Source organism: Elaeis guineensis, chromosome 10 (assembly GCF_000442705.2).
Source record: "Elaeis guineensis isolate ETL-2024a chromosome 10, EG11, whole genome shotgun sequence".
NCBI classification, from domain to species: domain Eukaryota; kingdom Viridiplantae; phylum Streptophyta; class Magnoliopsida; order Arecales; family Arecaceae; genus Elaeis; species Elaeis guineensis.
The window spans coordinates 79,353,726-79,369,726 of NC_026002.2; the positions used below are offsets into that span (position 1 = coordinate 79,353,726).

Genomic DNA, 16,001 nt, shown 5'->3' on the forward strand with positions numbered 1-16,001 from the left:
TTGTTTAACCACCTCAAATACTGTTATGATATTTTGTTTTCTATTGATTTAGTTTACATCATTATTATAGATTAAGCAGTCTATCTAATAATTATTTCGTATTTGACATTTAAGTCACATATTTGACATGGAATATGATGCGTCCTATTTTAAATGAATGATAGCTCTGCGACGGTTACGTGGTGGCTATCCATACAGCATAAGATAAGCACCGCAAAGGCCAAAACTCGAGCTTCGCTTTAAGCAGACTTTTCTTCGAATTGATAGGTCGGACCACTTCTATACCCTATCAATTCACTCGGAAAAATCGGCCCCCGAATGCCAAAGTCAAAGTAGACTACCGCAACTTGAATTTGAATAAAATTTCATCGACAACCGTTTTCTTTGCTCGCCGCGGCCACAATAATTCAAGGTCCAGCAACTATAATATATGTAGATTATCAAACCCAAAATCCATCATCAAGGGCATGTGTTGGTTTCCCTTTCTTCCTTGTAGACCTGCTCAATTAATCTCTGCCATGAGAAATCCTACTCTTTCCACCATCCTCAATATCCCTCTCTTTCTCATCTTCCTGCTCCTCCTTCCTTTTGCATCTCCAGCACCTAGAATCTCTCTAACAAGCCATTCTTTCCTTTCCGTGGAGGATGACTCAGACATCCTCATCTCACAAAACAAGTCATTCGCATGCGGCTTCTACCAAGTTGGTACGAATGCCTTCATCTTCTCCATCTGGTTCTCCAACATGAAGAACAGGACTGTCGTATGGACTGCGAACCGTGACCACCCTGTGAATGGTCATGGGTCGAGAGTTACGATGCGCAAGGATGGAAGCGTGGTTCTGACCGACTATGATGGTACGGTCATTTGGAGCACCGACACCAACTCAGATCGAGCTCAAGCGCAGCTTCTTGATAATGGGAATCTTGTTGTGATGGATCTAGATCGAAAAATTCTGTGGCAAAGCTTTGATCATCCTACTGATACTCTTCTCCCGAACCAGATATTCAATCAGAATTCTATGCTGGTATCTGCTGCTGCTAACCGATCACTATCTTCAGGCCACTACAAATTTTATTTTCAAAGTGATAACGTTTTGAAACTTATATATGATACGCCTGCATTCGTTAGCATCTACTGGCCTGATCCTGGACAAGTAGCATGGCCGTGGAACCATGACAGATCAACCTACAATAGCAGTAGATCTGCAGGCCTTGATGACATGGGGCAGTTCATGTCGACCGATAACTTGGCATTCAAAGCTTCTGACTTCGGTCCAGGGATTAGGAGGAGGCTGACTCTGGATTATGATGGTAATCTTAGGCTGTACAGCTTGAACGAGTCGACCGAGATGTGGTCGATTTCGTGGGTTGCTCTTTCATCGATTTGTTCGGTGCATTCACTGTGTGGTAGGAATGGAATCTGTGTATATAAACCGACACCCCAATGCACTTGTCCTCCTGGTTTTGAAGTAAATGACCCGAGTGATTGGAGCAAAGGTTGCAAGCGAAAATACAGCATCAACTGCGACAAATCTCATGATGAGGTTGAATTTTTCGAGCTTCCCCTCACAGATTTCTGGGGATCTGATTTCAATTACACTCGTTCCCTGTCATTCGGGGCTTGCAGGAATATTTGCAAAGCGGATTGTTCATGCGAAGCGTTCGTGTATAAGGAGGACACTACGGATTGTTATCAAAAAATTGAGCTCCACAATGGAAAAAGTTTGCCAAACACCGATGGCGGCACATTCTTAAAATTTCCGACATCTGTAGACACCTCAAAACTCTCTTCTAGTCTTCAAGGGCGTAAGCTTGGTTGCAATGTCACAGAGGTAGACATCGGGAAGGATATAAGGCGAAAGAGCATCGGAGAAAAAAACTGGGCCTATTTCTATTGGTTCATATCAGCTTTTTTTGTAATAGAACTCCTTTTTGTGATATTTGGTTGGTGGTTTATGTTCAGGACCGAGAAGCGGTCAGCCCCCATGGAGGAAGGATACAAGGCTATGTCTACTCAATTTCGAAGATTCACTTACAAAGAGCTGAAAAGGGCTACTCGAAACTTCCAAGAAGAGGTCGGGAGAGGAGGATCAGGAGCCGTATACAAGGGAGTCTTGGATGATGAGAGGGTGGCGGCGGTCAAGAAGTTGGAAGATGTGATCCAAGGAGAAGAGGAATTCCACGCCGAACTGAGCCTCATAGGAAGAATATACCACATGAATTTGGTGAGAATGTGGGGATTTTGTTCAGAACGCTCGCACAGGCTCTTGGTTTCCGAGTTCGTGGAGAATGGTTCATTGGACAAGGTTTTATTTTATGGTAATGGCTCCGCTAGCATTCTAAGATGGAGTGAGAGGTTTAAAATTGCGGTGGGGGTGGCAAAAGGATTAGCCTATCTTCATCACGAGTGCCTGGAGTGGGTCATCCACTGTGATATAAAGCCTGAGAATATATTGTTGGGTCGTGATTTTGAGCCCAAGATTGCAGACTTTGGACTGGCCAAACTGTTAAATAGAGGTGGATCTGGACGCAACTTATCACGTATCCAAGGGACAAGAGGTTACATTGCTCCAGAGTGGGCTTCCAGTCTTCCGATCACTGGGAAAGTTGATGTCTATAGCTATGGAGTCGTGCTTCTCGAGTTAGTGAAGGGGGTTAGAGTTTCACAATGAAAAATAGATAGAGGGGAGGAGCTAGAGATGGTATTGAGGAGGTCACTTGGGTTGCTCAAAGAGAACTTGGAGAGTGGATATGATTCATGGATTGGGGACTTTGTAGATTCCAGATTAGATGGACAATTCAATAGCAAGCAAGTATTGATGATGGTGGCAATAGCAGTCCGATGCCTCGAAGAAGAAAGAAGCAAGAGGCCATCCATAGAATCTATAGTCCAAATGTTTCTTTTATCGGATGACAAGCTAAACTCCCGTGCATCATCTTTCCAATAAGTCAAGCATGAAGTCATCAATATAATTTCAAGTAACATGTCTTAGCTTGTTGTTATTGTTGTTGTTATTGTTATTGTTGTTGAGAAGTAATAATGTATTTTGGAAAAATTATTGATTAAAACAGTTCTACCGTGTATATTTTATACCATTCAATAATAAACCAGCATGTCATGTATTATTTAAAAAAGCTGCAATGTTATCCATACTTGATTGAAAATTTTTAATAAAAGGTGTTTACTTTTAGTATTTTGAATGGAAAAAAGTCTACCTTTTTGGATGGATTGCTATTTTGTTATTGGGTGGTGTACGGTATATGTTGTAGTAGATCTATTTTAACTAATAATTTCTCTGTGTCTTCGATGAGTATGCACGCATTTCATATCATGTAGGAAGCTATAAGGCAAATTATAAGCTTGTATCCAACATTTGTTCTCCTACTTGTAAACTTGTTTGAACATTAATATGTCTAAACTTTGTGTCAGTTAACCAGGAATAAATGAAGATCATAGTAGTCATTATCTTCTAATTATTTACCAATATGATAACTTTGGATTAAACTTTTTCAATTTCCAGAGCTAAAGGTGGTTTCAACCATTGTAATTATCTTATTATTTACCAAATTGAATGGACCAGCTTTCCCATTTGGGGTGACAAATTATCCCTCAATACTAGGGGGACAACTGGGTCACATAGACCCAAAATGCGTTCCACCATACCTGACCTAAAACCTGTAAATTGGACACGAGGCTGTGCTCAACCTTTTAGTTGGGTTGGGTATGGATTTTAAAACCGTAGCACAATAAAATCCAAAAGGGATAAAAACTGAGGCCAATAATTTGAGCCTAGCCGAGAACTTGAGTCCCAACATGAACCAGAGAGTCTATCTGGTAGAAACCAGACTAAACCTGGAGCCCCTTCTATGTCTATAAATTAATGGCCGAATAAATAAAGGTTTGGCATATGGAATATTCTGACCAGATAAACTGTTAAAAGGGCTCGCATGGTCCATCTCATAAACCAACAACACCCCATCATCAGTGATCATTTAGATATTCATTCTAAAGTGGAGATTGTCAAAGAGAAAAAGAGGGAGAGAGCGAGAGGAATTTCATTCAACAATCTAATTAGAGCACATTGTAGAGTTCATTATACATGCTCAATTTAAATTGTCTTTTTTTGAATTTAAATTGAGCATGTTACAATCTGTTACATCTAATCCAAGCCAATGGCCATCCTATCCTCAATCCCCACTGCCTCCCTTCTTGTCATCCTCTCGTCAATCCTCATCCTTCTCACATCCCCATCCACAGCGAACGAAGGGAATGTCCTGGTAACCGGTGATGCTCTCACCACCGACAGCCAGCTTTCCTACCTCGACAGTAGCTTCGTCATGCAAGGTGATTGCAACCTCGTCTTATATAATTATAAGGGCTATGGCTTCCAATCCAACACCCATGGAGAGGGTGTTAACTGCACCCTGACACTCAATGACCACGGCCAGTTCATCATCAAGAGCGCCGATGGTTCCACTGTGTGGACCACGCCGCCTGGTCCCAAGGAAGGCAACTACTCTGCCGTCCTCCGTCCTGATGGTGAGGTAGTCATCTACGGTACCCCAGTCTGGTCTGCCCCCAACTTTGCAATCACCACCACCGGAGCTTTTTCTTCCGAGATGATGAACATTCCCATGGTGAACAACGTGCTGTTCTCGTCGCAGATTCTCTACGGCAATTCTAAGCTCACAACCAGGGACTATACGTTTATCATGAAGGATGACTGCAATCTGGCCCTCATAAAACCGCACAAGGTGTCATCTGGGAGTCGGGCACGAAGGGCAAAGGCCGGCTTTGCTTCCTTAGGCTCGACCACGGAGGACAGCTGGCCGTCGAGGATGGCCACAATAAAACCGTGTGGGCCAGCAAGCCTATATCCAGGGATGGAGGTTATGTCCTTATACTCCAGATCAACGGACAGGCGGCGTCTATGGACCCGCAGTCTGGTCGACGTCCTCCGGCTGATCTATGGGGACCAGTGTGTTCCTATTTTGACGTCTTTTCCCTCAGTTGATGTATAATACAAAGTTCTGGCTCGTCGCTGAGCCACAGCCTGTAGTAGCCAAAATATCCAATAAAATAAGTTTTGAAGTCAATCTGATTCATGCGGTGGATCCTTAATTGTTGCTCCTTGATGCTTTCATCCATCTACTTCGCCACCCGAGATACGAATTTCGAAACGCAGAGAGATGATCATGCGTGTGGACGACGCCAATGCCCCCTTCATTTGGCATCCAACGGTGGTGCACAAAATGGTGCCGAGAGCTTTGGTTTTTTTTTTTTGAAAAAAAAAAAAGGCTAACGACTCTAGAACGACGGCTGGTCACGTTCTTGGCAGGCATGAGCAAATGTACACGTACAGTGCACGAGCTTCACTTGGATCTCTTCGGGTTAGCAAGGAAGCCACAGTTAATACGGCGATCGTAGCCGGTGCATAAAATACGCATGATGCCTTGGTTGAATCAGTAATCTACGGAAATCTACAAGTTAATTAAGGATTGTAATACCGACTCGCTTCCTAGTCTGAATGAGCTCTACTGCCCAATTCAATAAGCATATGCTATTTTCTTGAAAACGATATCGTTACTTTTAATGAGCGGGGTATGGGAAGTTAGAGTGAAAAAATGAATAAATATTAAATTGTGAAAGAGGATATGCGCCCAAAGTTTAGGTCACAAACTTGAATTTACTAGTTTCCTGATCTAGACAAAAATCATGATGAGGTCATGCATATATGCAATTACTAACTGTTGGCGTGAATGTGAAATACTTCCATAACTTTTCTTTAGAATTGTTGTCCATTTGCATCGGCATGAAATATACTGCCCATTGGAATTACTTTCGTAATGTTGAATCTTCAAGAATGGAAGCTAGCGATTTATATAACTTAAATCACGTGAATAATTTTTTTCAATCATAAGGACACGATAGAATACTTACTAACCAATGATTGTCATATGCCTCTTTTTCTAATTAACTTGCATTGAAATTGGACTTTGACTGGTTCATGATCTCCAGATCAGGTTCGCACTTTTAGGTAGAATATAGGCAACCTATAAGAAATCGCTGCGTCAGCCATTTCTGATTCCCTATCAAATATTAATCATGGCTGACCATTCACCATTGAATGCTTGATTTTTTATAGATTTGCGTGTATCCTAAATGATTCTGCCTAATAATTCATCCAAATGATGGGCTTTGGAATGGGTCGAGTTGGATTTTCCATTCCATAAAACGGATCAAAGTTGTCAGTACAACCAAAGCGCACCTAAAGCCCAATTATGGCATCACAACGATTTGGTTTTCGTTTTCTTTTCTGAATAGCCATATAAGAGGTGATAGGCGGTCTGGCATAGCTCTACAAGCTCTTAGACACGATTTGGTTTTCGTTTTATGTATAATAATTTACAATTTAATGCAACCTGATGGAACCGCCGTCCGTTAGAGCAAATATTAGCCCTTCCACTGAGATAATCGAGGCTCGGCCTCAGCTACTCGTGATTTTTAATTCTTGATTCCTCTTCTAGTCATTGCCAAAATTAAGTTAACGCAGCTGTTGCCGCAAAACTCTAATAAGATGCTCGATCTGATGCCGAGTAAGTACATCTTGCTTCCAAGTGAGAAATGAATCTACAAAAGAAGTTCACTTATCAAAATTTATCCGATAAAAGGTCTTTCGACGTCAATCAAAGTTAAGAAAACAGTAGAAGAAAATCACAGAGATGAAAGCTTAATATATCAGAAAAAACTCATGAAAGCTTAATATATCCAAAAAAACTCATCCCGATCCCTCCTCTTACCTTCCCTTATATAAAAGGGTAGAGTTTGCTATTATTATTTAACTTCCATCCCATAGGATTCGAGAATGTGGGAGTTACCGAATTCAGTTATGAGCAACGGAATGTGGAAGTTACCATATTCAGTTACGAACAGTTAATACTCGTGTCATACATAGTAACCGTTTTCCAACCCCTGATTTTCTGTATCGTGTGTGATGGTTCTTCCATAGATTTTCGGCCCTCAGTCGAGCAACATAATCGGTCAAATACTGATATCATCATCGATCCATGAACAGTCGTATTGTCGAATAAATTGTCGAGCATCGTCGGTCTAATAAAATTGGTAGACATCCGAGCGAATCTTGGTACAATAGGTAAATGTCGGTTCTTCTTCGAGTAAAACCCTCGAGCATCTTCGGAGATTATGATTTCAACTATTTACCCTAATATTTTACCCCTACTTCTGAGTCTGAGATGATTCGAGGGCATCGGGCAAAAGGAGTAAATCAAGATTTTGGATTTCATGCTCGATTTTCTACACATGTTTAGCATGTCGTTTCCATTGCCACCTGCATTTATGGCTATCTCGAAAAGATTCGTCAGACTATTTTGTCATTTCATGAGTCATGCAACCATTTTATCATTTTACAAATTGTGCAGCCATCAGTTATGATTATGGACTGTGAAGAGATATTCCATAATGACTTCAAAAAATCGAGCGATTCAAGTGATCATCCTCGGATTGCCCGCAAATGGCCATGTGTTGACATTGGATTGATCTAAAGACTTCTCTCATGGATTTAGCCTGCATGGCAAAATCACAATGGTGGTGTGTTGAACAGCTGAGAGGATTGTTGGTGAAGATTGCTGCCACATGTCAACATGATTGGAAAAAATGGAATTCGGGGGTATTAATCACAACTGCTCTATTTTTCTATATATATGTGGTCCTTTTCCCCTTGTATCTTTTCTTCCTTTAGAGTCACCTTCTTCTACCTCTCAAATGTGTTTGCTTCCTCTGGTTCATAGTCGAAAGGGGGAGATCTTCTTCCTTGTGTTCTTCCTTAAGGTTGCTTGAATCTAAGGTCATTTTCTTCATCCTTTTTCTTCTCTTTTTGATCAAGGTTGCAGGTAGAAACCTTAGCATTCACCCTCCTCTTATCTTTCATTGATTTTTTCCATCAATTCTTGATATGTCTTCTTTTAGGCATAAGTTCGAGGGTGAGAATCTTGTGAGAGACTAAGGTTCTCAGGTTTCGTCTTCTCGAGAAGGCTCAAGGAGGTTCCTTAGAACGCACCCAAAAAAGTGACTTCTTTATGTCAAGACCAGTCAAATTCTCGGGGATCCAATAGTCCAATTGCTGAGAATTTTTTGAAGGAACCAGATCTAGGGTTTCAGGGTTAGATCTTGAAACTTTTTCAAGATCATACAGCGGAAGACTAAAATAAATCAAAATTTATTTTTTAAAATCAGAGAATCCCTAGATCTAAGATCCTATTACATGATTATTACATAGCATTAAATCAAAAATTAATATATATATATATATACAGCATGAACTACATGTTGATCATATCAACATGTTTCTATACTACATCTAATGTATGTATTAAACAATAGATCAGATCTATTACCTTGCAAGTTAGACATTCTAACCTCGCTGATCCGGGCTTGAGGATGATGTTGCAAGCCGCACACGCATCCAGCCTCTAGGAGTCATCCACACGAGCCCACGAATCTCGATCAGAAGTCCTGCTTCAAGAAATCAGCACAGTATGCTAGTACTGCGCTGATCCTTCTTTGATGGTTGATCAGGTGCCTCCTTCTTCTTGATTTGGACTCTTCCAAAGATGAAAAGTAAAAGGAGGAGTTTCAGATCTGAGACACTCTCAGAAAACTCAAGATGGAGGGAGGAAAGATATGAAAACAAATAACCCTGAAGAAGACCCTCTTCTTCTTCTCGTTTTTCTCTCTAGATATCCTAACTTGTGTCTTTTATATCTCCACGACCCAAAGGTCTTTCTCTCTGATTTTTGGATGGCTCAAAGGTCTCTCAAATCTATATCTTCTCTTAAAATTTCATGAAGAAACTCATTTCATACAGAGAGATATGATAGAGTCCTTGTCTAGGTCAAATACCTAGTCAAGGCTTATCCAAACATGGCAAGTTAAGGGGCGCCCAACTCTTGAGCACCTCCTCCATATTTTCATGCATGGATCACTAGTAAAGGGTGCACAATGTGTACCCTAAAAGCCACAAAAATTTTAAAAAAAATTTGGATAAATTCGGTACAAAATTGAAAGAGTTTTGGATTTCTAAAACTCTATCTCATAGAATTCAAAATCCAAACTTATTCCTTTTTGATTTGATCCAAACCACCTTCCATGTAAGAAAGAAGAGAGGAAACCTTTTGTGAACGTGAGAGAGACCTGGGAGAGGGCTTTTGTCACACAAAATAAGTGGAGATTGGCGTTGAATAAGAGAGAGGGCGTGGGGAAGGCTTATGTGGTGCAAGGTGGAATCCTAGTCTTACTAGGATTCTATCTTATGACTTGTTTTAATTTGGTTTCTCAAATCAAATCAAACCAAAATTAGATCAACCCAATTAAAATAGGTCTTAACCCAATTAAGAACCTAATTTAATCAGATTAAATTAGATTTAAATCTGATTTAATTTTCTAATCAAATTAGAAATTAGATTGACCCAAGTCCTAGTTGAACTAGGACTAGTTTTTCCTTGCACTTGGCTTATCCAATAAACCAATTGAACTTGATCCAATCAAATCTAAAATAAATCTAATTAAATTATATTTAATTAGACTTAATCTCAATCCATTGGCTTAATCAAATTAAGCCAATTAGCAATCGAATTGCTAATCGATCCTCCTGCAATACTTGCACTGGGTTAAATGTCAATCGTATTGATCATTTAACCCTAGAATGATTCTTAATCGTTGATCAACCATCCGATCGGATCATGAACTCTAATGTGTGTGACCTCATAGGTCCAAACCTAAGCCAGTAGCACAGGAATAAATTTTTGTACCAATCGAAGTGACCATCTAGCAATGGTACCCGACGACCGGATAGGTCGAATGTGTGGAACAATATCCTTAGAACCCATGCGGATATAGTTTTCATATAATTCATCCCCTTGACCAAAATGATCATAGGACACCCCAGAGTTCAACTGTCAACTCTGATCAGGTTGTCCACATTGTATTTCAAAATATCAAATCATCTGATGGATTACTCTGGCCAAGGTTTTGCTAAATTGAAATACAGCGATTCATTTTTCTCCAACTCTTGGAGTGGTCAATCCCATCTCGATCACACTCTGACTTCGCAAGTACTTGACTGTGCCCAGAAGCCTTCCATCCTTGAATTAGAAATTCAGTTAGTCCAGTACCAAAGCACAGTGAGTTGCTTGCAAGTCACTGAGGCGATCTTAGATCTAAGGGATACTTATACCTATATCCCATCAGAGACATTCTCGATAGCAGAATACTCTGGAGTTGGTCACGTTCAATGATGATGTACCCTTACATCTCACCTGTATGCTATACCAGTGTCTCCACACTCTTTAGTTAAGAGGACAACCAACCCATATGGCCTACAGCGACCTATGCTCGATAGAAGCTATCGTCCTTATTAACAGCTTATCCTTTGGTCGTGAATAGTTTTAAGGACTAATCGATAAATCCTCTCTTTATCGAACTTAAATAGTCTTAAGGACTTCATCATAACAACGGAGTTCATTAGAAGATGAAAGCTTATGATGAAGATACCAAATATATTTTATTTATTAACAAATCAATTACAATACTTGGTTGCTCAACCGTCAACAGCTTGACGATTGGCTTTTGGGATATATTTTCCAACAACTTTCACTTGTCCTAAAGCCACTCGGCACGGTATCTAATACCCATCTTCGATTTGTGGTTGTCGAACTCCTTTATCATCAGGGCTTTAGTGAAGGGGTCGGTCAGGTTCTCTTTTCCATCGATCTTCTGAAGGTCGACGTCATCTCGATCCACGATCTCTCAGACCAGGTGGAAGCGGCGCAAGATGTGCTTCGTCCGCTGATGTGCTTTGGGTTCCTTCACCTGAGCTATGGCACCAGTGCTGTCGCAGTAGAGCAGTACCGGACCATCGAGGGAGGGTGCTACTCCGACCTCATTGATGAATTTTCTCAGCCACACAGCTTCCTTCGCGGCATTCGATGCTGCGATGTACTCTGCTTCACAAACAGAGTCTGCCACAGTATGCTGCTTGGAACTCTTCCAGCAGATGGCTCCACCATTCAGAGTAAAGATATAACCCGACACGCTCCTGCTGTCATCATGGTCAGATTGGAAGCTGGAGTCTGTGAACCCCACAAGTTTCAGATCTGACTTGCCATAAACCAACCATTGGTCCTTAGTATTTCTCAAATACTTAAGGATGGCTTTAACCACTTTCCAGTGATTCTCTCCAGGATCAGATTGGTATCTACTCACTACTCCTAATGAGTATGCCACATCTGGTCTTGTACATGTCATGGTGTACATGATAGATCCCACGACTGAAGCATATGAGACTCTACCCATACGCTCTCTCTCTTCAGGAGTTGTCGGACAATCCTTCTTAGAGAGGGAAATTCTTTGGCCTATCGGTAGATAGCCTTTTTTAAAATTCTCCATGCTGAACCTCTTCAACACAGTGTCTATGTACATGGACTGGGATAACCCAAGCATCTTTTTAGATCTATCCCTATAGATCTTCATCCCTAGGATGTAGGATGCTTCACCCAAGTCCTTCATGGAAAACTATGATGACAACCAAACTTTTATTCCCTGTAGTGCGGGGATGTCATTCCCGATTAAGAGAATGTCATCCACGTACAAGACAAGGAATACCACAACTGGACCATTTGCCCATTTATAGATGCAGGGCTCTTCTCCATTCTTAATGAAGCCATACGTTTTGATCACCTTATCAAAATGCATGTTCCAACTCCGAGAAGCTTGCTTCAGTCCATAAATGAATCTTTGAAGCTTGCACACCTTGGACTCATCTGTGGATGTAAACCCCTCAGGTTGTATCATATACACCTCTTCAGTCAGCTCTCCATTCAGGAAAGCTGTCTTTACATCCATCTGCCAGATCTCATAATCCAGATGGGCAGCTATTGCAAGCATTATTCGAATGGATTTGAGCATTGTCACAGGGGAAAACGTCTCATCATAGTCAATATCATAACGTTGACGATACCCCTTGGCGACCAGATGGGCTTTATAGGTCTCCACCTTTCCGTCTGCACCCCTCTTCCTTTTGAAGACCAATTTACACCCAATGGGTTTAACCCCTTCAAGTGGGTCAACCAATGTCCATACATTGTTGACCTTCATGGACTCCATTTCGAATTTCATGGCTTCAAGCCATTTCTCGAAATCAGATCTCTGCATTGCATCCATATAGGTGATCGGATCCTCATTATTCTCATCAAGTTCGATGGGATCACCGTCCCGGACCAAGAAATCGTAGTATCTGTCCGGCTGATGCGGTACTCTATCGGATCGCCTTAATGGTGCAGGTACATTGGGCTCCGGATCTGATCTAATCATATCCGACTCAGGTTCAGCTATTGGTGTCGGTCCTTCTACCTGTTGAACTTCATCAAGTTCAACCTTAGAGGCAACGGTTCCTTCACCAAGGAACTTCTTTTCTAAAAAGATTGCCTTAAGGCTGACGAACACCTTTTGTTCATCAGCATGGTAGAAAAAATATTATTTTGTCTCTTTGGGGTACCCTATGAATGAGCATTTGTCAGACCTAGGTCCAAGTTTGTCTGTGACTAATCATTTGACATAGGCCGGGCACCTCCAAATCCTAAGGTGTGAAAGTGCTGGCTTACGTCCCGTCCATATCTCATATGGAGTCTTAATTACAGACTTACTTGGAACCCTATTTAACAGATAACAAGCCGATTCGAGTGCATATCTCCAGAAGGATATCGGCAAGCTAGCAAAACCCATCATGGATCGGACCATGTCTAACAGAGTCTGATTCATCCTTTCAGACACACCATTATGTTGTGGTATTCTTGGAGGAGTCCATTGGGAGAGAATCCCATTCTCTCTTAGATATGTGAGAAATTTACTAGAAAGGTATTCTCCTCCTCGATCAGATCGAAGAGTTTTAATACTCTTCCCAGTTTATTTTTCTACTTCACTTCAGAATCGTTTGAACATTTCAAATGAATCCGACTTATGTTTCATCAGATAGACATATCCATATCGGGATAGGTCATCCGTGAAAGTTATGAAGTAGAAATATCCACCTCTAGCACTTGTGCTCATGGGCCTACATACATCAGTATGTATTAGGCCCAAGAGCTGAGTAGCTCTCTCACCATTTCCAGTAAAAGGTGACTTGGTCATTTTACCAAGAAGATAGGACTCACAGGTTGGAAGTGATTCACAATCACTGACTTCGAGGATTTCCTCTTGAGTCAACCTGTTTATTCTGTTCTTGTTTATATGACCTAGCCTACAGTGCCATAAGTAGATATCTGACATACTATCTAATCTAGGGTGCTAGCCAGTTGAATAGACTCTTATTAGGCTTGATCTTTTTGGTCTAGCTCTGCACTGATGTCCCAGCCTGAACTTGCACCTTCTTCACTTTCTTCTTCTTGTTCTTCTTCCCTTTCTCAAAAGGTCGAGAACCAGAAGACGAACCTCCCACTAAGTTCACCGACTCTTTGTGAAGTTGGTGATCCTTCTCAAAGTTCTGAAGCAACTCCAGTAACCCGTGGTAGTTCTCTTCAGGCTTTGTCATTCTATAATGAGTGAGGAATGGGAGATAAAACTTGGGCAGCGAGTTCAGTATTGCATCTTTCCCAAGCTACTCATGCAAGGAAAAGCCGAGCTTGCTCAATTGTTCCATCAGCTCGATCATGTACAATACATGATCAGTGATAGAGGCACCATCCCGCATTTTGACGTTGAAGATGGCACAACTAGTCTTGTGCCTCTCTACGTCATCGGGTGTGCCAAAGGCATCCTCCAACACTTGAAGCATGTCCTTTGGCTGAGCCATCTCGAATCTGCGACTGAACTCGTCGCTCATAGTAGCCAGATGATACAGCGCACCATGGTCCGATCACTGAGCCACTTCTGGTAAGTGTCTCTGACTGTTCCACGTGCATTGACAGCTGGCTCCTCAGGTGCAGGATCCATTATCACATATAGGATCCGTTCATGCTCCAGGACTATCTTCAACTTTCGATACCAGCTATCGAAGTTGGGTCCCACCAACTTATCATTGTCCAACAATGATCGAAGCGATAGGGAAGTGGCCATATTTACACAAAGGAGAACCATAACCTAATTAGTAATTGATTCATTAAACCTAAAGATTTAGACTTTAATCAAAAGGTTTCTCCCACTATTTTATTCGAATTGGTAGCCTCTACCTCCAACTCGAGGAATTACCCTAATTTCTTAGCAGGTACTAGAATCCACTTAGACTGCACACAAGCCCAACTTTGGTTGGTCAACCCATGTACATCTAAGGGTAGGTTCATAACCAATTATTTCTCTAAATAATTTCTAGTAATTTTAATTTTACCCCAAAAACCTAATCAGTAGGCTTTGGCCTCTACTGTAAGAATCCGGTTAGGTCCAACCATTAACATGATCATACTTGGTGTATCTAACCAACGAATGATTAAGCCCAACTTTGGTTGGCTCACCTAACCACCATTAGAGAGACACTTCCAAGTCATCATATGATGAGTGATAATTCCATTAGTCAACAAGCACTAGGCCTTTGGGTCTGCAATGATTATTGAGTTAATGGACTCATTATCAAACACCTTAATGGGAGGCTATGACTCAGTTATCTTCATAACTTTGTCATTTTAAGGACCTAATAATTTTAGAGGATTTAAATAATTTAGAGGATGAGGTCAGATGAACCAGCTTATCATGATCCTCCCACTGGCTTCACCAAGTCAGCTTAAGGGAGACCATTAAAAGGGCTGGTCTAGGAGCACCTAAATCAGTCACATTGATTTACCTAGCTGACATGGGTCAGCTCGAATAGTCAAGTGATCCGATCAAAATATAATTTCACCAAGAGGCCAGGTAAGTTCGATCAGTGGGAGGGTCTGCCAAATCTTGCCTTAGACACCATCAGAAATGGCCAGGTAAGCGGGCTCCCAATTAAAAACCACCGGTCTGGTTTACCTTAGACACCAACTGGTTTAATTAGTTTCGATTAGATTAACTTAACAATTCATGCTAGACCGCTTAGCCAAGAATCAAGTCCATTTGGTTCTCGTTAAAGACATGGACTTGACCAACTACAACTATTGTAATTGATCTAGAGAATCCTTGACCTAATCTAAGACAACAATTGATTAGATTTAGTCAATTCTCTAATTAAGTCCATCTTTAATCTAACCATAGGTCTAACCCAATTAATGGACCTAATTTCCACTAACCCATTAACCCAATGTGTTATGATTTGGGTCTTAGGTTCTTCAATTCACAATCCTAGAACCTAATCAAACAACTTCTTAATTCTTTTCAAAAAATAATTTTTATATATGTAAAATAATTTTATAATATGATTCTATCAACCATATTGCATGTTTGATTCATAATCAAGATACAAGTGAAATAAACATGAAACTACTTTAGATCTAATCTAAACAGGTTCATGTAACTGAAACAATTTCAACTTTAAATATTTTTTTTGCATAAAAATTATTAACAAAGAGATTTTATTTCAGATTTAAACATCTTTTAAATCTAATAAATCATAAATTTAATCTAGATCATATCTAACAAATTTATGATTAAAGCTAGATCTACACAAACTAGGACAACCTTTGCACTGTAAGGGGTAAACCTTACAGCAGGACAACCTTGCAGTTTGTGATTGATCTAAAATTTTAATTTTAGATTTAATAATCAGATTATAAATTAGATCTAATCTAAAAAATAATCTAAGCATATATAAATAATCATGTAATAAAGAACCTAAGCTCTGATACCAATTGAAGGAACCAGATCTAGGGTTTCAGGGTTAGATCTTGAAACTTTTTCAAGATCATACAGCGGAAGACTAAAATAAATCAAAATTTATTTTTTAAAACCAGAGAATCCCTAGATCTAAGATCTTATTATATGATTATTATATAGTATTAAATCAAAAATTAAAATATAT

The 16,001-nt window shown here is 40.4% G+C and overlaps 2 pseudogenes; both read left to right on the forward strand.

The window, feature by feature from the left end:
* The first annotated feature begins 329 nt into the window (after positions 1–329).
* Positions 330–3,077, forward strand: LOC140852051 (putative receptor protein kinase ZmPK1; annotated as a pseudogene).
* A 923-nt stretch (positions 3,078–4,000) lies between these two features.
* Positions 4,001–5,091, forward strand: LOC105052193 (mannose-specific lectin 3-like; annotated as a pseudogene).
* The last annotated feature ends 10,910 nt before the right edge of the window (positions 5,092–16,001 follow it).